This window comes from Eubalaena glacialis, chromosome 1, assembly GCF_028564815.1.
Source record: "Eubalaena glacialis isolate mEubGla1 chromosome 1, mEubGla1.1.hap2.+ XY, whole genome shotgun sequence".
Classification (NCBI taxonomy): Eukaryota; Metazoa; Chordata; class Mammalia; order Artiodactyla; family Balaenidae; genus Eubalaena; species Eubalaena glacialis.
The window spans coordinates 76870983-76892197 of record NC_083716.1 but is presented as its reverse complement, the minus strand read 5'-3'; the positions used below and the strand labels follow the sequence as shown (position 1 = coordinate 76892197).

The 21215-nt window shown below is 39.6% G+C and overlaps 1 long non-coding RNA gene and 1 other non-coding gene across 2 annotated transcripts in view; one reads left to right on the top strand and one right to left on the bottom strand.

Moving 5' to 3' along the window:
• The window catches only part of LOC133096392 (uncharacterized), a 395413-nt gene that overhangs the window by 6085 nt on the left and 368113 nt on the right, over window positions 1-21215 (bottom strand). The window lies entirely within an intron of this gene.
• LOC133078884 (U6 spliceosomal RNA) lies at window positions 2999-3105 on the top strand. The gene has a single exon (XR_009697963.1). It is a non-coding gene; the product is annotated as a U6 spliceosomal RNA (small nuclear RNA).

Below are 21215 nucleotides of genomic sequence, written 5' to 3'. Positions count from 1 at the left end.
CCAAACTTTTAGTAAAATGAAGCTCCAACTTCTAAGATGATTAGCCCGTCTCCAGCCGTTTCCACATCTGGAGTTCTGTGCAGTGGTTAATTCTCAGGCCCAAGGCCAAAGAAGATGTCAGGCACTGGAAAAAAACTCAACTTGTGCCCCCTGCTCTCTGAATTGTGAGGCAAGGAATGGGAATGTAAAGTTCTGTTAATAGTAGTGAAGTAAACACACTTTTGTTTGTTTTTAACCTTACCCTCAATTAATTTGGGAGCTTCCAAAATAAGGCTGTTTCCCTGAGTATTCTGATTAATCAAGATTTCAGTGTTTGGGTTGCTTCAAGGACTCGTTCTGTCAGACCTCAGTTGTCATTTCGACAGACTGTTTTCTAGTTTGTTTCATTCAGGTTTTTGTTTCCCTGGATGCATGTTTATTCTTATTTTGATGCACCTCTGCTCTCTTCTTTGGCTGAGTATTCTGCACCCTAAGACCAAGCTGCCAGCCTCTATCTTAATAGCTGCTTCTACTGCTATGGTTGGGGAGGATAGTAAAACACTTTTGATCGGCACCCATCACCAATTCAGGGTCTGAATGGTTGGATGCCAGTGGATTGCACATTTAGTGCATTGTGAGCCATCCTGGAGACACCACAGATGTTACTCAGCCCTTTCCTAAGACCTGCTTCCCGGGGGGTGTCAGCATCCTCTCTGTTAGCTGTAGGCATGACTTTCTCCTTGCTGGCCTAACTTTTTCCATCTCCTGCTGCTTCTGTGCCCTTTTATGACTAAAATACATGTTCTTACCTTTCAACCAAGTATCTGATGTATTTGTTGTATATGGCCTTCTAAAGTAATTTCTGAAATAAACAGTGCATGTGGGATCCAGAATCTGAGATTGTCCTCCCCTCCCTGCCTCCCTAAAATGGCCTTGGTTTCCATAAAGAACCATCTGTTACGAACCTCCTGCTTTACAATTTTCTTCAAGAATGAATTTCCGTGTTACTTTTTATTTTTTAAATTAGCAATATCATCAGGTCTCCTGTAGAGTTTACAAGTGCTGACATTCTTTTGGAAATAAGAACAATTATGTCCACAAATATATACATTTATTTGTATAAATGTACAGCACATACATACAAAATATATATGTCAAGTATATTAATAATTTATTTTTAAATACTCATGAAAAAGGTGTGTGTTTGTGGTAGGTGGTTTTTAAACTATATATGTTCATGTAAATTGAATTCTCTTATTTTAAAAATTAAAGCTGTAACCTAATTAACATTAGTAGAATTATGATTGTTATTGCAATAAGCATCAGATTAGCAATGCATTAAAAATAGGTAACACAGCAATTACTTAAAATGCCAGTAAATTGAAAAGTGTAACTTATACAAATGCTTTGAACCTATCGTAGTGAAAATGTTAATTTTTGAATCTTCACCTTGACTTTTGGCTCATGGGGGTGGGCTTTTCATGTGGTGTATAGGCAACTATTAAGTGGGAAAAAACATTGCTGTGAATATCACTGTTTAGGCTAACACTAAAAACTGTAACGTTATAATAATTATTTATTTGGAGAATTAATCTCCTTCAAGGTTATTTATTATTGATGTTTATACCATGATTGCATTTTAGCCTTTTACATACTAAAAAATTGACTTGTTTGTTGTATTGCATGCTCTTTGTCCCATAATGTGTGTGTGCAATGACAACAGTTTGCTTTTAAAGGTGGTATAAGCCAGATTTTTTCCCCATTTTATTTAATGTAACTTACATTTTCAATTTTCATTTAATATGCCTAGAGGGCATGACAGCTCTCTTTGACAGTGGTACCCAGTGATCTTAAGAAAGCACCATAATGTCATATCTACTCTATGTACATTACACAAGAGAAATGATTTTAAGGTTTATTATATTAAAAAAATTTTTTTAAGTTCTAACTAAATTCTGACTCTTACAGAAGGAGATGCATTATGTATATTGTACTTCCTTAGAGACATAAATTTGCTTTTGAGACATGGGAGTCACCTCATTCTAAGGGATATCCCATTTACATGCCTTGGCCTGAGTCTTGTGCCATGTCCAACATGGGTCTTATTTTTAAATATTTTCTTTGTCTTAATAGGCAGTCAACCTTAGAATTGCTTTTTTGAAGAAATCACCAAAGTTTCTGGGAAAACGTGTTCAAGTTTAAACTGAAGAATGGATCTAATTTTATTATTTGCTTTGTAAGGAAGAAATCTTTATTTCAAACCTTCTTTCATTCTCTTTTCCCAAACTAGGTTACAGATTCTTAAATGCAAAGTTCAGCTTACTTAGACACTGTTTTCCGGTATTCTTCAGGGTCATTCTGTTGTATGGAAGTAGGAATATTCTGTTCCCAGATTTTAAAAAAAAGTTTTTAGATTATGAAATAATAATAAAGCTATATTTATGACTAACATGTTGGTATGTTTTGTCTAGTTGAAGTGTTTCTAGGGAACCAAGTGTGCTAGTCTATTAACAGTGAACAAAATAGTTCTTCATGAATAAGTTGTTCATTGTACATATAAACACTATGATCTTGTACCTATGAATTTTCTTGAGAACTTAGCTTGATCTTTTTTGTTTATCATAATGCCTCTATCTAAAGGTTCTTTTTCCATATGTTCACACTCAGAAGTCCTCATTAAAAGCTCATTTGGCACTTTTCTCCCATCTTCCTCCACAACCATGAGTAATTTTCCTACACTGTATTTTTAAACTTATCAACTCTTAGCAAAAACCATGAACAGATTTCACAGTGTATATCCCAGACTATATGTGCTATACATTCTAGTCATTACAAGGCTCAGAAAGTGATCAGGATAGTTAACAGAATTATATCATTGGTAGAATTCCTCAGCCATTGGTCTTTTAAGAACCACGGAATTAGGAAAATTGATGGGATTCCATTTGTTCAGAAGCTGTTAGAGCTGTCAGGGAGATGACCTCAGTCTGTTCTTATGCTTACTCCTGTTAAAGTTAATGGGGTGCTCGCTTCGGCAGCACGTATACTAAAATTGGAACGATACAGAGAAGATTAGCATGGCCCCTGCGCAAGGGTGACACGCAAATTCGTGAAGCGTTCCATATTTAAAAAAAAAAAAAAAAAAGTTAATGGGTTCACCAGGTCATACTGTTCTTGAGAAATAACTGTGGCATTCTTGATTATCTCTGGGCATTAGAAAACATAAATAAATCCCCATATCTCAATTCTGTTCAACCTGGATCCTTGAAAAATGAATTCCAGAGATGGCATGCATGCATGACCTAAACACAATCCCTGGAAACATTTCAAATATTTAAAAGATGGCGGACTTCAGAAATTGGATTCCTTTTGGTGAATTTTTTTCTTTTTTTCTTCTTTTTCTTTTTTTGTCCATGTTTGGCATCAGTAAAATGCACAAATCTGAAATTTTCATTTAAGAAAGCGATTTTCAACCTGCCCTATGATACATTTACTCTGGGTTTGCAGCCAATATTCCAAACCAGAAATGAGTTTTTTCCATTCAAGGAACCTCACACATAGGCAGGCCCGGCTCTCCTGTCTGCCCTGTAATAGGGACGTTGGTAAATAAATTTTGTATATATCTGGGATGCTGAGTGAAAGCTTTGGTACTCATGTCCTGTGAGAAGAGGAGACATAGCTGCTGTCCTTGAATATCTGAAGTGCTGTCACAGGCAAGAATACTTATTTTTTGTGGCTGCAAAAGACATTACTAAGACAGTGAGTGAAATTTCTAAAGAAGCAGATGGTAAGTTATTAAAGGAAAAATGTCTAAGTGCAACACAGAGTAGGTCACCTTGTTGAAAAGTGAGGATCCTTCGAAGAACACTTGTAGCTCTGGGATTCTGTCCTATGTATACTGCATTATTGTAAATGTTGGCTGCATAAAACAGCGTTGACGTGACAAATTGATTTTGGAGATTTTTCCCATTGACTTGGACTTTGTACACGTATCCACAGTTATCCTCATAAAATGCATTTGAGGTAGGTAGGGATGAGGAGGTATCACTTTCTTAGAAGATGCAGAAACAGCAGCTGGGGAGATGAGAGAGATACATGTGGGCAGTGTTACCTCAGTCAGAACCAGGTGCTTCCCAGGAAGCATCACACCTCACTGAAATGTAGCTTTAGTGTTTAAAGAGAAGGTACATTTTTTGTTACAACATGGCTCCTGAATGCAAGCCAACCACTTCATCTGGTGTTCAGTTGAGTCAACAGCAATTCTGTCCAACACTGGGGGAGAAATTGGCAATGCTGGACTTACTAAGAGGTGGTGTGGTGTGTCAGGTTGCAGTATTGCACCTTCCTCAGGCACTTTCTTCCTCACACATTTTTCAGATAATTTTGATGATACTTAACTTCTGCCATTCTTGTAACAATACTTATGACTTCACCGTATTTTACAATGAAGGTGGGGCTTACGGTGGTTTGAAAGAGTTGTCCAGGGGCCACGAGCTCCTTCATGACAGAGCCAGAGCAAGAATCAGAATATTGTCTCCATGAATCTTGGCCAGTGCTCTTTCACAACATTGTGCCTCTTCCTTGACAAGAGTCCCAGATAATGGTCCTAAATGCATGCATTTGTTGATTATACAGTGGCTCTCAATGTCCTAAAATTCAGCTTAGTATTTATTATCAATTATTGCACCTACTTAATGCAAGCCACTGTGGAGGATATAAATATCACCACTCTGTAATTTCTACACAGCCCCTGCTTTATAACAGAGCCACCCCAACTTGCCAAAGAATTCCAGAGTTTCAGATCTAAGTCTGTTAGAGTTTAGTGCACACATTTTTGGATACTTCAAATTGTAGTTTGCTGACTGATGAGAGGGGCACTGCATTTACCTTGGTCAGATATATCATAGAGAAACAGCTGATTATATGTCTCAATCCCTCCTCTTTGTTCAAGGGGGGGGAGCATCCATTTCCCTTATTCTCAAGAATGTACCACTTTATTTTTATCCCTACTTAAGTCTGCCTGTAATTTGACACCACAGCTGAAATTTCTTATACTAATATAATCCTAAACACAGAGGGTTGGTAGAAGGAACTGGGATTCTTATTAGGTGAGGGACACCCTATCATAAACACAAAGGAGCTTACAGGGGGTAAGGGCAAATGAGTGGACGCACAGTTAGTTACTGGGACTCAGAACAAAGTCCTGAGCTTGCCTGCAGGCTCTGGCTCTGGCCTACCTCTCCCACCTCCTCTAGCTCCACACCTCTACTCACCCCTCTCCAGACCAGCTTCCTTCCAGAGCCTCACCAGTACCCTGCTCTCCCCCGGCACCACAGTTATGCTGGGTTATGCCTTCTGCCTGAAATGCCTTTTTCTTTCTTCTCCTCCTGGTTAATTTCTACTCAGCCTTCAGATTTCAAGTCGTCACTTCCCCAAGGCAGCCTCATAACTCTTAGAACACCACATACGTTCAGGGTCAGGTACAGCATATCTCACCATTGCCTTATCATTTAGAAGGGAGCTGTTCATCAAAGTGAATGCCCAGTTTGGCCCAATAGCTTTAGCAAGTCCCGCTTTAAGTTCTCACCAAAGAGATCTTGTCAAAATCACTGGAACTAACTACACATCCAACAATCCACTTCATCCATCCATCCATCCATCCATCCGTCCATCCATCCATCCAGCCAGCCAGCCAACCATTCACCAGTATTCACTGGGGGCCCTTTATGAGCCAGTCACTGTAGTAGGTACAAGGGATATAGGCTGCCTCCTAACCAGATATATTTGGGGTAGCTGGTGAAGTTTTCTGAACCATTAAGGCCAATCCCAGTCACTGTTGGCCTTTCTGGAATGGGATCTACATTACCCGGACTGGCCCTAGGACTTTTGCCGTCTAACAGGACTACAGTATCTAAATGGAATCCCTGACTCCGTCATTCTCCGTCCCATGATATGTGGCTGAACCACACTGGCACCATTTTGTCAGCTCCATCTTAGGCCCACAGTCCTACCCCATCCTTTTTTCTGAGTGACTGAGCTTTAGCCTAACTCACAAGGAATGCACCAAACCAGAGGAGTTCCCTATCAACATTTACCCTTACCTTCAACTAATATGAAAACTTGAAGAGTGCTTTTTGCTGACGCAGATGGTTAATAGTCATGAGACACCTGCCTCCCCCCCACCCGGGGGGAAGGAAAAGCCCCCAGTTCCAGTTGGTGTGGACGTGCTTCTCACTTGGTAGTCAGATTCTATTTTTATCCTTAGCCCCTTTATATCCCCCTGTACCCCTTTGGCAGTGCGGAGTGAAGCTGCGAGTGCCTCTGGATCATCTCTCTGCCTGATCCTTCCTGCCTGAATGTAAGTTACCCACAATAAACTTCATAATTGCACTTTATGGAGTTGCCTGCTTCGTTTTTCAGTCACAGAGTTCCATCTTAGTTCAGATGATATTATTCAATATCTCCGCTTCCCAACATGTGACATTATTTTCTTCACAGCATTGATTACTATCTGAAATTATTCATTTACTTGTTTATTGTCTGTTCCCTACTGCTGCCTCGTGGGAGTGCGTGTCCATCTTATTCACTGAATACTGCCAATATCCTGACTGATGAAAATTTGTTCAGTGAATCAGTGAATTGGTTCTAGAGAGAAAGTCCTTCTCCTGAGCTCTGATTTGGAGCAAGGCTAATGGATAGCCACTGATGACTGGGAGGTTACAGTGAAAAGACCTGGAGGAATCCCTGCAGTATGTACAATAGAACACAGAGAGGAATCTTTGGGGTGCCCCACCTGGTCTGAACGTTCTTCTTCCTTAGATGAAGGCGGTTTGCAGCCAATGCTGGTCCTCCCAGGGATAACATAGGCTTCTGCAAAAGGGAAGCTGGGCTAACAGGCAACCCTGCCTCTCCAGATGGTAACAGAAACTCCTCTGAGATGACTATAGCAGTCATTCTAAAACTTTGGTGGGACTAATAATCACTTGGGGAATTTGGTGAAAATACAAAGGTCTAGGATGTATCCAACTTCACCAAGCAATGAAATTGAGCAGGACCCTGTGGAGGCCCCTCTGTGTCCCCCATTTCTTGTTTGTAGAAAAAGGCTTTCGTTTCCTAGGCCTTCCCTGAGTTCCAAAGAGCCAGACACAAGCAGTTACTAATTAGGGAAGTGAGGGAATGCAGAAACAAAGGAAAAGCAATTAAGCAAGAAAAGTAATGATAATAGTTCAATGATAAAACAGAATCCTAGTTCCTCCTCAAGGAATATACATAACAATCTAACACATATCTTTGAGTTGTTCTGCAGAAACTAAGACCCCGCCCCGGTAGAGGAGGGTGACTGCAAGCACACAGACCCCAGACTGGTTGGAACCAGAAGGTTGATGATTAAGACTCCTAAAACACCATCCTGTTACCTCACTACCAACCAATCAGAAGACAGTCATGCACCCTGCAGCCCTCACCCCAAATGTTGCCTTTAAAAACCCTTTCCTGAAAGCCATCAGGGAGTTTGGGTCTTTTGAACATGAGCTGCCTGTTCTCCTTGCTTGGTGCCTGCAATAAATACTGTACTTTACCATAACCCAGTGTCAGTAAATTGGCTTTGCTGCATGGTGGGTGAGCGGACCCAAGTTTGGTTCAGTAACAGCATCTGTGTTCTCTACTAGCTCTCTAGCTAATTCCGATACACACCAAAGTTTGAAAGCTACTGCTCTGTATGGCTGCATATCCCAAAATTTATTCCATGGAACACTAGTTCTCAGAGTGTTAATGGTTAATTAAATAAATTATCAGATTAAATGTTTCCCTACTGCAGATGGTTCAGAATCATTAAAATGCAAATGTGCATCGTGAATCTCTCAGAGGGGGAAAAGTGTACTATGCTTCCTAAACTTATTTGGCCATGGAACTATTTCTTCTCGGGAACCTGTATTAACATCTTCTGCAACTACTGTAGTTAGTGTTCAGAATATACTTTGGTAAACATTTCAAAATTGCAATCACTGACTGCGGGCCTCCCCGCTGCCACCCCCAGCCACCTTCTTGGGAGAACTTCAGATCTATCTTAAGGCAGTGCACATTTAACAGCCAGAGTGGCCAATTTTAGGTGATTTGGGGGTCACCTAAAACCTTGCTTTTCAAAGTAGTCTGTGAAGCAATTTCCTGCATCACTTGGGAGTTTGTTAGAAATGCAGAATCCCGGATCCTCCCCCCCCCCCCCCCCCCCCCCCCCCCCCCCCCGCCACCAGAGCTACTGAGATGGAATCTGCATTTTAATAGGATCTCTGGGGGATTCATTCGCACCAATATAGAGAAGTGGTTCTTAATGGGGGCAAGGGTGGGGAGGAGGGAGACAGAAATACATGGGGAGCCATTCAATATGCAATTACTGGCCCTTTCCTCATCATCCCCTATCAGAATTTCTGATTCACTCTTGGAAAAGGAGAGAAGGGGAAAAAGTCCCCCTTGGTAATACTGATATACTCTCTGGATCTTCCTTCCTTTGGCTCAATTTTTCCAAGCCTGGGCTCCTGACTGAGAGAGTCGGGGACAGCAGTCCTCACAGATTCAGGAAACCCAGCAAGAAGCAAACCCTTCCTGAAATTTAAAGTGTTTATCAAACAATAAATTATATAAATGAACTTATTTGGATATAATAGAGAGAGAAAAAACTTGGTTGTGACTCAAATTAATTAGTGTAAAAATTGCACGGGATTTTATTATTGTTCTTAGGCTTCTTAGCACAAGTGAACTAAAAGTAAAACTCAAAGTTAGTCTGTCTCTTTATTCTTGAGAGCTTTCACCTCTATCTCTGAAATACTTTGTCAAGTGTACCACCCTGTGGATCATCCAAGTAATCCAGCTTCTTTTTTTCTGTTACTATGGCCTTTCTCCAGTTTCGGGCCTTTTGCTGTAAACTAGATTCTCTCCTTTGCCTTGCCTTTTGATTTTCAGCCAGTATTATCATGATGTGCCTCGGTGTGGTTTTCTTTGTATTTATTTTGCTGATGGTTGCTTCTTGAATCTGTGGCAGAGTTTCATAAATTTGTGTGATGCTATCATTCTTCATTTGGAAAATTCTTGGCCATTATACCTTCAAATATTCCTTTTGCGTCATCCTCTCTTGTCCCTCTGGGGCTCATGTGTATTACACATTTTCATTGTGTCCTACATATCTTTTGTGCTTTATCTTATGTTTTCCATTCCTATTTTCTTTGTGCTTCAATTTAGGCATATTCTATTGATCATTTTTGCTGTTCATTAATCCTGTCTTCTGTTTCTTTTTTTTTTTTTTTCCATATTTATTTATTTGACTGTGTTGGGTCCTAGTTGTGGCATGCGGGATCTTTTAGTTGTGGCATGTGAACTCTTAGTTACGGTATGGGGGATCTAGTTCCCTGACCAGGGATCGAACATGGGCCCCCTGCATTGGGAGCACAGAGTCTTCGCCACTGGACCACCAGGGAAGTCCCCTGTCTTCTGTTCCTAAGCTCTATTAAACCCATAATATCATATATTATATTTTTAAACTCTAAAATCTCCATTTGATTCTATTTAGATTATAATTCTCTGAAAAATTCTCCATTTTAAAATTGATTTCCTCTATTTTCTTGAACATATTAGACATAGACATTTTAAAGTTCTATTTTCTTGAATATATTAATCATAGTTAAAGTCCTTATCTGCTAACTCCAATGTCTATGTCACCTGTGGTTCTATTCCTATTGAATGTTTTTTCTTGTGGTTTTTAGTAATATGGTCCTGAATCACAGTATGTCTAAAATTTTTTTTATTGAATGCTGGTCATTGTGTGTAAAAATTATATAGTTCCAAATGACTTTTTCTTTCTTCACGGTGGGTTTATTCTTTCCTCTGCTAGGCAGATGAAATTGAAATTGATCATCTCAAACCAATCAGGGAATGAACTGCGTTGAGGCTGACTTTTAGTTTTGGTAAGGTTCAGTCTGCCTCTGACTTCTTTGTGTTACTAAGATGTTGTCCTTCAGGATTTTCTCAACTATCAATAAATGTCTGGTGTGTTCACTGGTCTCCCTTCTCCTGGCAGGTCTAATTTTTGTCTCTTTAGCATTATGAAACAGCGCAAAATTTCTTTCTGATTTTCAGAAGTTTTTGACATAGCTTGCAAGTCCTGAAGTCTACTCTTTGTTTCCCCAGTACCATAAGTCTATGAAAAAAATGTTAGTGTTTCGGAAGTTTTCTGCTTAGCTTTTTAATCACCTGCCCTCACAACTTCAGAAATTTGCAAATGTCAGGTGTATTGAGGGTTTTGTGTTTGAGGTCCCTTAAGCCTTTAATTATATCTCTATAGCCCCACAAGACCATTCAAATCTCTGCTGGTTTTTCTTCCTCACAGCAGTCTGGAAAAATCTCAGACTGACAATCTCTTATAATTTGCATATGCCCCAAGGGAAAAAGTGACTGCAGATGCCAGAGAGCTGAAGTTCTCTCCTCTTGAGAAATTTAGCCATTTAAAAAAAAATTAAATTTATTTATTTTATTTTTGGCTGTGTTGGGTCTTCATTGCTGTGCGCTGGCTTTCTCTAGTTGTGGCAAGCGGGGGCTACTCTTCATTGTGGTGTGCGGGTTTCTCATTGCGGTGGCTTCTCTTGTTGTGGAGCACGGGCTCTAGGCACACAGGCTTCAGTAGTTGTGGCGCGGGCTCAGTAGTTGTGGCTCACAGGCTCTAGAGGGCAGGCTCAGTAGCTGTGGCGCACGGGCTTAGTTGCTCCGTGGCATGTGGGATCTTCCCGGACCAGGGCTCAAACCCATGTCCCCTGCATTGGCAGGCGGATTCTTAACCACTGTGCCACCAGGGAATCCTGAGAAATTTAGCCATTCTTGTCCTCTTTGATTCAGCAGTTGTCTGATGTCTTTAAACAAGTGACCTTATCTTATCCAGTGTTTCTAGCTGTTCTTGAAGGAAGCATTGGTCAACCTCAAATTATACCATTCTACCCAGAACTGAATATTCTTTTTTTAAAAAAATTAATTAATTAATTAATTAATTTTTGGCTGTGTTGGGTCTTCGTTGCTGCGCAAGGGCTTTCTCTAGTTGCAGCAAGCGGGGGCTACTCTTCGTTGCGGTGTGCGTGCTTCTCGTTGCGGTGGCTTCTCTTGTTATGGAGCACGGGCTCTAGAGCGCAGGCTCAGTAGTTGTGGCTTGCGGGCTCTAGAGCGCAGGCTCAGTAGTTGTGGTGCATGGGCTTAGATGCTCCGTGGCACGTGGGATCTTCCCGGACCAGGGATTGAACCCGTGTCCCCTACATTGTCAGGCAGATTCTTAACCGCTGTGCCACCAGGGAAGTCCCTCAGAACTGAATATTCTTATCTTGGGTTTTGGATTGACACTTTGATCACATAATTTCTCTGGCTTTTCATTTTGGTTTCACTCTGGATGCTATTTCTTGGATCACCCTCAGCTCTGAGCCATGCTTATCTCTCAATCCCTCCCCCAGCAGAGGTTCCCAACACAGATCGAGTGTTTTAGGCTACCACCTGATCAGATGGAAGATTACCAGGAAAAGACTATTATGAAATTAAAACAGTATAAGCTGAACACAGAGTGAGCCAAATGTAAGAAATCACTTTTGGTGGAAGAATGATTTTTGTATCCATAAGTAATGTTCACCTAACAAAAGAAAAGGAAGTATTTCCTCTAGATATTCATTATTTAAAGAATGCTTTTCATCTGAAATATTACCATGTTTTCCTAATACTGAATCCAAAAAGCACACGTCTGATATCTTGAAAGTAGAGCCTATTACTTCCAATCCCTTGATGACAGAAAATAGGAAAAATAATGTATTAAAGATTTTTGAGAGGCCTCGGATCCTGAAATATTAGATGGCAACTTACAGCTCAAAATAAACTTTTCCTATTCACATTGAAATCTTATAAGAGAGAGAAGGGGAGAGAGAGAAAAGGAAGTTGAACAGACATGTGCAGTAATCACACAGCATGAGGTTATTACTGGTCTGATGTACTTCTTCAAACCAGTTATATGAACCCTTGAAGGCAAGGTCCCTCTGTAGCTCAGTAATCCAGAGAATTTCAGATGATTTGAGATCTAATAGACCTATTTTATTAGCAGAAGAGTTATTAGAAATAATACTAAAATGTGGTTTTTTTTTTTTTTTTTCTGGCTGAGTTGGGTCTTCATTGCTGCACATAGGCTTTCTCTAGTTGCGGCCAGAAGGGGCTACTCTTCATTGCGGTGCGCGGGCTTCTCATTGCGGTGGCTTCTCTTGTTGCGGAGCATGGGCTCTAGGCGCGCGGGCTTCAGTAGTTGTGGCTCAGTGGGCTCTAGAGTGCAGGCTCAGTAGTTGTGGCGCACGGGCTTGGTTGCTCCATGGCATGAGGGATCTTCCTGGACCAGGGCTTGAACCCGTGTCCCCTGCATTGGCAGGCGGATTCTTAACCACTGCGCCACCAGGGAAGCCCTAAAATATGTATTTCTACTCAAGAGAATCAACCTCAATAAATGTACTTACTTTGTTTACCAAATGACCACTTAAACTGTTCCTCAAAATTTCCAACATTGGTCATCAACTCCTTGAATCCACTTGAGGTAAACATACTATTCTTTCTCCTCATTTTGCGTCATTATAATGTTTATTCATACATCAGCCTAATGCTGATTATTACTGTGCATCCTGTCTGAAAAGCTTGCTGTAGATTGTTTTAGTACTTCGTGCCACAGCAGTCATTTAAAAATTACTAGTCGGGTTTGAGCCCTGGTCTGGGAAGATCCCACATGCCGCGGAGCAACTAGGCCCGTGAGCCACAACTACTGAGCCTGCGCGTCTGGAGCCTGTGCTCCGCAACAAGAGAGGCCGCGATAGTGAGAGGCCCGCGCACCGCAATGAAGAGTGGCCCCCGCTTGCCACAACTAGAGAAAGCCCTCGCACAGAAACGGAGACCCAACACAGCCAAAAAAAATAAATAAATAAATAAACAAATGTCTGCTGAAGGAACACACACACACACACACACAAAATTACTAGTAATGATTCCAGTGGATAAAACATTCAGTAGTCTTTCATAAATAGAAACGGTTCTAAACATGAACAAAATGTCCATCTCATTTCTTTGCTAATGCCATGTTTCATTCAACTAAAGATATTTCCTGTAGCCTTTACGTCTAAAGGGTTGGCATAGAAAGTGAGAGAAAATTAAAATCAGCTCATCTCAATCAAAACCTTGGGACATTTGCTAATATTCTTCAGAGCTATTGCAGGGGAGGAAAAATAATTTTCCCTCTACCCTTCTAGGTTCTTGGCTGAGACTCCCCTGTAATAAAAGACAGATTAACAAGAGAGAAACTATTTTAAATACATATACAGCTACGTATAGATATGAGAGCCCCACAAAGATATGAGACTCAAAGAAGTGACCAAAGCACACAAAGAAACAATAAATTTGTGGAGAACTGACAAGACAATGGGATTTTGGCTAGGGGTAGTAAAATGATGAAGAAGTAACAAGGTTTGTTTAATACAGCCTTGTTGGCCGTAAATTCCCTGACTCTGGTGACAATGATGCCTTTTACCCTCCTGGTACAGGGAGTGTAACGTTCACGTGGAAGATTTATCTTTAAGGGGGACAAAAGGGTAGGAGAATCCTTTTCGCACCAGCTGTTTCTCAAGTACTTTTATTCAAAATAATCAATATGGGGCTTCCCTGGTGGCGCAGTGCCTGCCAATGCAGGGGACACGGGTTCAAGCCCTGGTCTGGGAAGATCCCACATGCCGTGGAGCAACTGGGCCCGTGAGCCACAACTACTGAGCCTGCGCGTCTGGAGCCTGTGCCCCGCAACAAGAGAGGCCCGCGCACTGCGATGAAGAGTGGCCCCCGCTTGCCACAACTAGAGAAAGCCCTAGCATAGAAACGAAGACCCAACACAGCCAAAAAATAAATAAATAAATTAAAAACCTAAAAAAAAAACCCCTAAAGCCTGGCTTTAAAAAAAAACAAAACAAAACAATATGTCAAAGTGGCATATAGATTGGGGTGACATATGCTGAACCCCTACACTATTTACCTAACTTAAGCTAAATGTGCTTCATCATCCACAACTCAGACACTGTTGTGGCATTTTTGCCTTAAAGATGGACAGGACTTTAGAGATCTTTAGTCTCCTTCCTATTTTATACTTGGGGAAACTGAGATATGGACGGATATCATGACTTTCTGAGAATCACCTAGAGAGTAGCAGAGAAAGAAGGACAATCTGAGTCTCTTAATTTTCTTAAACTTGAAGCTCCTTGAGAGCAAGTAACAAATTTACTTTTCTTCAGAAACTTACTTTTCTCTTACACTGCATCTCTATATAAAAAAATACCTAAATCAGATTCAGGATTTATATTGTGTATTGTATGTTACCTTTGTGCAAATAGAAAAAGGAAATAATGGGAAATATATATTTGTAAAAGGAAACAATGGAAAGATAAACTAAAAACTAAAAAATTAGTTCCCTTTCTTAGGGGAGGGAGAGAACAGGAAAGAGGGGAGAGGGATACACTGAAGACTTCTCTGAATTACTTTGTTTTATGATTTTGATTTTAGAATCATGTAAATGTTTTGCATAATAAAAAACCAATTTAAACGTGTAAAAATTGAAAATAATGACAAAAATTCACAAATAACTAAAGGAATGAAAAGTAGAAACCAACATAATTACAGTTAGGAATGATTTTTAGTGGTCTACCTTCCAGTGGTGATATTCAAACATAACGATGAAAGACTCAACGCTGATGAATATTTCTAATGAAAGGAAAGCCAGCAGCAAATGTATATATTCTGCTTTGATGCAGTCTATTTATTCTCAAAAATTGTGTAATATATGTTTCATGGCCAATCTCAGACTGTGTCATTCTTAAAGATGGTATGTACTAGTTCTGATTTGGGCTGTATAGGCAGATTAAATTCAGATCCACTATCTACCACTCATGTCACCTTGGGCAAATTAGTTAATTTCTCTATGCTTTCATTTGCATATATATAAAGTGCAAATAGTGACGGTTCCTACCTTAAGGACTTGCTGTGAAGATTAATGTAGATAATCCACGTAAAGAGTTTAGCACAATCTCAGGTATATAGTGAGAGCTCAATAAATTTTAGCAATTATTTAAAGAAACACTGCTTCAACAAGTAAAAATAAAAAATAAAAATAAATAGATCGATTTTATATTAAAAATGTTAACTACATTATACATACAAAAGAGTATATATAATATATGGGCATAATTTTTTTAAATAATAAAATGAACACTCAGGTACTCCTACCCAGCTCAAGATACAGAACATTTATAAGTAATTTTCAAGTCCTTGCAAATAATACTTTCTTTAGTTTTGTTTTAGAAATTTAAAAAAAAATGAAGTTTTACTTTATCTTTTGTGATTAATCTTTTCTCAACATTTCTTTATTTAGGATTCATACTAGCTGCATTTCACTCAGTTTCATGGTTGTAAGGTGCTCTATTATATGAATGCACCACAACTATTTTAAGAATCCACTCTACTATTGATGAGCATTTGGACTGATTTCAGTTTTTTGCTATTACTAGTGTCAAATGACAAAAATAATACAATTTAGGGCTTCCCTGGTGGCGCAGTGGTTGAGAATCTGCCTGCCAATGCAGGGGACACGGGTTCGAGCCCTGGTCTGGGAAGATCCCACATGCTGCGGAGCAACTCGGCCCGTGAGCCACAATTACTGAGCCTGCGCGTCTGGAGCCTGTGCTCGGCAACGAGAGGCCGCGATAGTGAGAGGCCCGCGCACCGCGATGAAGAGTGGCCCCCGCACCGCGATGAAGAGTGGCCCCCGCACCGCGATGAAGAGTGGCCCCCGCTTGCCACAACTAGAGAAAGCCCTCGCACAGAAACGAAGACCCAACACAGCCATACATACATACATACATAAAAAGAATGTAAGCAGACAAGAATAGCATTAAAAAAATAAAAAAGAAAAAAGAAAATTAAAAAAAAAATAATACAATTTAGTAATGAGTGTGATGACTTAACTTCCAGAGACAAAGTATATGTGGTTACTGTAATCAGAATGGTTTTACCCACAGACACCTTTGGTAGCACCTTATTGATGTCCCTTGGGCTGAAATAGATGGGCAGCCGTTTTGTTTGGTAACAGAGATCTAAGTCATTGACAACCATGTTCTCATCCCAGTTTGCAACCTGAGCCAGCTCACAGGGCCCTGTGAATGGAGGGGAATCTAGTCAACCTGATGAAGGATCCTGCAACACTGGCACAATTATGTACTGTAAATCTGTTATTAGCCTTTCCCACAGGAATCTGTGGCTGTTTACGAGTTAATCCACAGTAGGCAAAGTAAAATACCCAGATTCTTCAGGACTTACTTCTCTGAATAAGTCTCTTTTACTTCTCAGAGCTCTGAGCTGATACACAACCCCAAGGACCCAAAAGGCCCTTGAGTTTTATCAGTAAAAATAGGGGCTTTGGAGTTGAGGTGAAAAACGGAATTTTAACCTAAATCCACATTGCAGTTGGCCTAGGAGGTCTGCAAAGCCATACTGTGCTAATCTTTGAAAGTATGATTGAAATAGATTTAATCAGCTACTGGAAACATCCCCACATTGGCATCCTCACCTTTGGAGTAAAGCTTTTGTGATAGGAGAGGCCCAGTAGAAGTCCATAGATTTGCTTCCCCCAAATAGTATACAATAATTAATACTACATCCCTGAGGTAATTGCAAAGATCACTGCCACTATCAAATCTCGAAAGCTGCAGGGCCATTGATTCATTTCACATCAACATTAACTCATCTGTTTGGTCCATGCAGAATACAGATGAATCTGGAATAATGACAGTGGATTATTGTAATTACTACTGCAGATGTTACAGGTGTGGACTCCTTGCTGGAACAATAGCTGGTATTAGCTATTGATCTGGATAATGATTTTCCCCCTCTATTCTGAATAGCAAAAGAACACCAGAAGCAGTTTGCTTTCATCTATCAGGGATAGCACTATACTTTCATCATCTTCATTTGGAGCTATGTCAACATTCTCGGTTTTGGCAATAAACTAGTCCACAGAAACCAAAGGTGTCTCACCATTCTATAGTACAGTGTGTTAGTCCATTACATGGATGACTTATGCTGATTGGACCAGGTAAGTAGGAAGTAACAGGTACTTTATGTGCCTTGGTAAAATACTTGCAAGCTGGAGGTGGGAGAAACACCCCATGAAAATTCAAGGCATGCCATCTTGGTGAAACTTCTAGTTGAGTGGCTTGGGAAATGTGGTATCTCCTAAAAAAAGGAAGACAAATTGCTATACCTTATACTCTTATCACTAGGAAGGCTTGATGGGTTTCTTTGGATTTTAAAGGCAACATACACCACATTTGAACGTGCTGTTCTGACACAGTACAGGTGATGACCTGTAAGTTTGCCCGTTTTGAATGCGCCTAGAGTAAAAGAAGCTCTGCAGCTGGTCTAGACTGCTGTGCAAGCCGTTCTGCTCTTCGAGCGTTATGACCCAGCAGAGCCAGCAGCTGGAGATGCTGTAGGGAGCTTTGAGATATGCTCTAGGAGAATCAGAGTGCATATCCTTAGGATTTGAGAGCCAAGCCATGCCCTCTTCTGAATATAATCATTCTGTGTTTATGAAATAATTCTTAGCTTTCTACTGGGACCTAGAAGAGGCTGAATGCTGAAACAAATCACCACATGAACATGCAACCTAAGTAGTCCATCATGACTTAGGTATTACCTCATCCATCAAACCATAAAACCATAAAACCGGATGTTCGTAGAGCACCTCATGATCACAGGGAAGAGAAAGAGCTATCTCTGAGACTCATGGTCAGCAGATGTTGAAGACTAAACTAAGTTGTGTGAGCAGCGGGCTCAAGCGCCCAGGGCACCTGTTCCTGTCGTTGCCATCTCTGGCTCAACTCATACCTCTGGTCTTTTAAACAGTTCCCCATGACTAACTGACTGAAAAAGGAGTTCCCTATGACTAGTTATCTGGGCCTTGCTCATGGATGGTCTCACACAACATGTTAGCTAGGAAGAGACTTATTACAATGTTAAATGAACTTGTGAGAACTAACATATATAGTAGATGTTCCATAAATGTTAGTCTAGCTCAGCAATTTCCAAACTATATTCTGTAGGATGTCACTAAATAAGATACTCAGAAAGAATTTCTGGTCTAATAATTCTGAAGATTTTTGAATAGAAACTTAAAAAAAAAACCTGCAGGAATTCTCAAGGAGATCAGATACCAAGATACATTTTGAATTTCAGCATTTCCTAAACTTATTTGACCTTAAGAACCCTTCTTTGCAGAGCATTTCACAGGAATAGTGCTTTACAAAATCTACCATGGGAATTGTGATTTTTAATAATTTGGACTTTGACAGAATGTTAGTTTTGCTAGCCAGGAATGAAAGTGTTAAATTTTTATACTAACTGACTAGAATGTAAGATATGCTCTTCCTGGTTATTCTAAAGGACTAGACTTCGTAGTTCAGAAAGAAATTTTAATAGAAAACCCTTGCCATGAGGGTAATGTAGGTGACATTACCTAAAAGGAGTATGTAAATCAAGTTTACTGATGATTTTTCCATTTTGTAATAGGGATTAGGGTTATAAGGAGATCACAGCTCTGTGAATCCAATTAGGATATAATGAAATGCACTCTTTGAGCTTCCAAACCAATTGATTTAGAAAGAGAAAAAAATACGATAATAAGCATGATATTTACACTATGATTACACATTAGGTCATTCAGATTATTAAAATCATTCTTACTTTCAAAACTGAATGTACCTAATTTTGCATTGAAGTTCAGGGAGTCGGCAGTATATTACACTTTCTTTTGAGACACTGGTGGAAGGAATTGTAAACAAGATAAGGACATGTTAGGATAGAAAAAAAAAGAGATCTATTTACAAATGACTTTTTGTTATTAATGAGCTTTCATAATAGACCATATCAACATTATTATGTGTAGAAAGAACAACAAAAAAAATGATTGAATAAGCCAAATTTCTGAGAACTCTATTAATTTGAGAAGCCCAGGAGTGAGTCTGCCTATCCAAGTTTAATTTTGATCCCATCCTTACTATCAAATTCAACATTTAATGTTCTGTTTGTAAGGGATATGAGATGAAGAGGTAGTAAAGTAAAAGGGGGTAGGGTTTGTTTGTTTGTTTTGCAAGCACCATATCTAGCTCTATTGCACCTATTACATAATATTGTAGACCAGCTCCTCTCAACCTGGATTTTGGGAGAGAATTAAACTGTAATGCCCTCAGGAATCCATTGTGCACAATGAATTAACTTCCCTCCTATGCATCAAGAGCATCAAGAACACAGCTAGCTATGTCCCATCCTTGGAATCACTGAGGAAATTGTCATTCAAATAATACTCTTTAGGGCTAATTCTCTAGTGGAACCTAGTTTGATAGGGGCTGCTCTGGACTACTGATTCTAAAATACCAGTCAATGAAAGCTTAAAAAATTCCTACATATTCTGATTCAGTTGATCAGGAATAGATTCAATAGCATGTTATAAATATTCCTGTAGGTATTTCTGATATAACCAAGTCTAGGAACCACTGCTGCAGATGTAAACATGGTTACCAAGATGCCTTATGAAACAAGGGTTCCGTGGCCCAAAGTGCTCCTGTTCATAGTTAAAAAATAATTATCCCAAGCTTATAAAACTTATTTTAACATGGGAAACTTTTTTGCTGGATACCTGTAGTCATCTTGTGGGACTAGAGTGCCACAGAAGCACTTTGGGAAGTGAGATGCTAGAGAATGGCTGGTGGCATCTGTGAAGGTTGACTTTAGTAGAATCTTTTCCAACTAATTTCAACCCAACCTTCTTGCTATATTACATTTAGAAATCCATTCTTTTGGGTCTTGGAAGTTTCTCAATTTCAAGAGTCCTTTGTTTTTTAAACGTACCCTACCTCACTTATTACAAAATAAATTTCAGGTGGATCAAAGTTCTAAATGTTTTTTTAATCCTTAAAATTAAATGAAGAAAGAAAAGAATAATTAAAAAAAATTTTGGAGTGGAGATGGCCTTCCTACATAAGACAAAAAACCTATAAGCAATAAAGAAAGGGTTGATAAATTCATTACATAAAATTTAATACTTCTGTGTGGCAATTGTGTCTAAATATGACACACACTCATACATGTATATATGGCTATATACTCACCATATAAAAGAGGAAAATATTTGTAATATATATGCTAGGCAAGGGATAATTTCTTTAACAGGCAAAAAACTCTTAGAATTCAGTAAGAAAACGACAGGCAACCTAAGAGAAACTATACATATGAACAGACAGTTCAGAGTACTAACTACGAATTCTCAATTTATATTTTAAAAGAGGGAGCTAAATATGGTCCCGCCAAAGGTCTTTATGCTTACTGTTCCATCTGCCTAAATCACTCTTTCCCCAGATATCCTTTACGTTCACACCTTCACCTATGAAGCTTTTGCTCAAATGTCACTTTCTTATGAGGCATCCCCTATTCAAAATTGCACCCCCGACTGCCAGCATTTCCTATTCCCCTTCCCCACCTTACTTTTCTTCTGGTACTTACAACTATTGGCTATACTATATTTTTTCTTATTTATTTGGTTATTGTTCATTTCTCCCCATTAGAAGGCAAGGTTCATAAGCTCAGAGAACTTTGTCTCTTGTGCTTACTGCTATATCCCTCACACCAGACTGGTACCTGGAACAAAGTAGGAATTAATTATTTGTTGAATTAATGAATGAATAAAGGTATGCTCAAGTGTATTACAATAAAAGAAGTGCAAGTCAAAACAACCAGGTTTTCATTTTGACTTTGTAATGGTAACCTGTCAAAATCAAAATATATGAATCCCTCCCTTGATGCTAAAGCCTATACAGGGGTTTTATTCTTGTAATTCAAGAACCAGACTCTTCATCTTTGTCTCCAATCCTGATAATGTAGTTCACTTTCTTTATTAATGATGTCACTGATGTCTAGTTCTTGACCCCTCCTTCTCTCTCTCAGTGTCTCGATGCATGCTTATCTGGATGACTCCAACTGTTTTTGGTTTCCCATCTCCAGCCTTGTCCGGTGCCCCACTAACCAGAAATATAGCTCTGCACCTGCCTCTTCCATGTTCAGATGCCTCTGTGGTCTGTTCCTTGCCGTAGCAGTCCAGGTCCTCCATG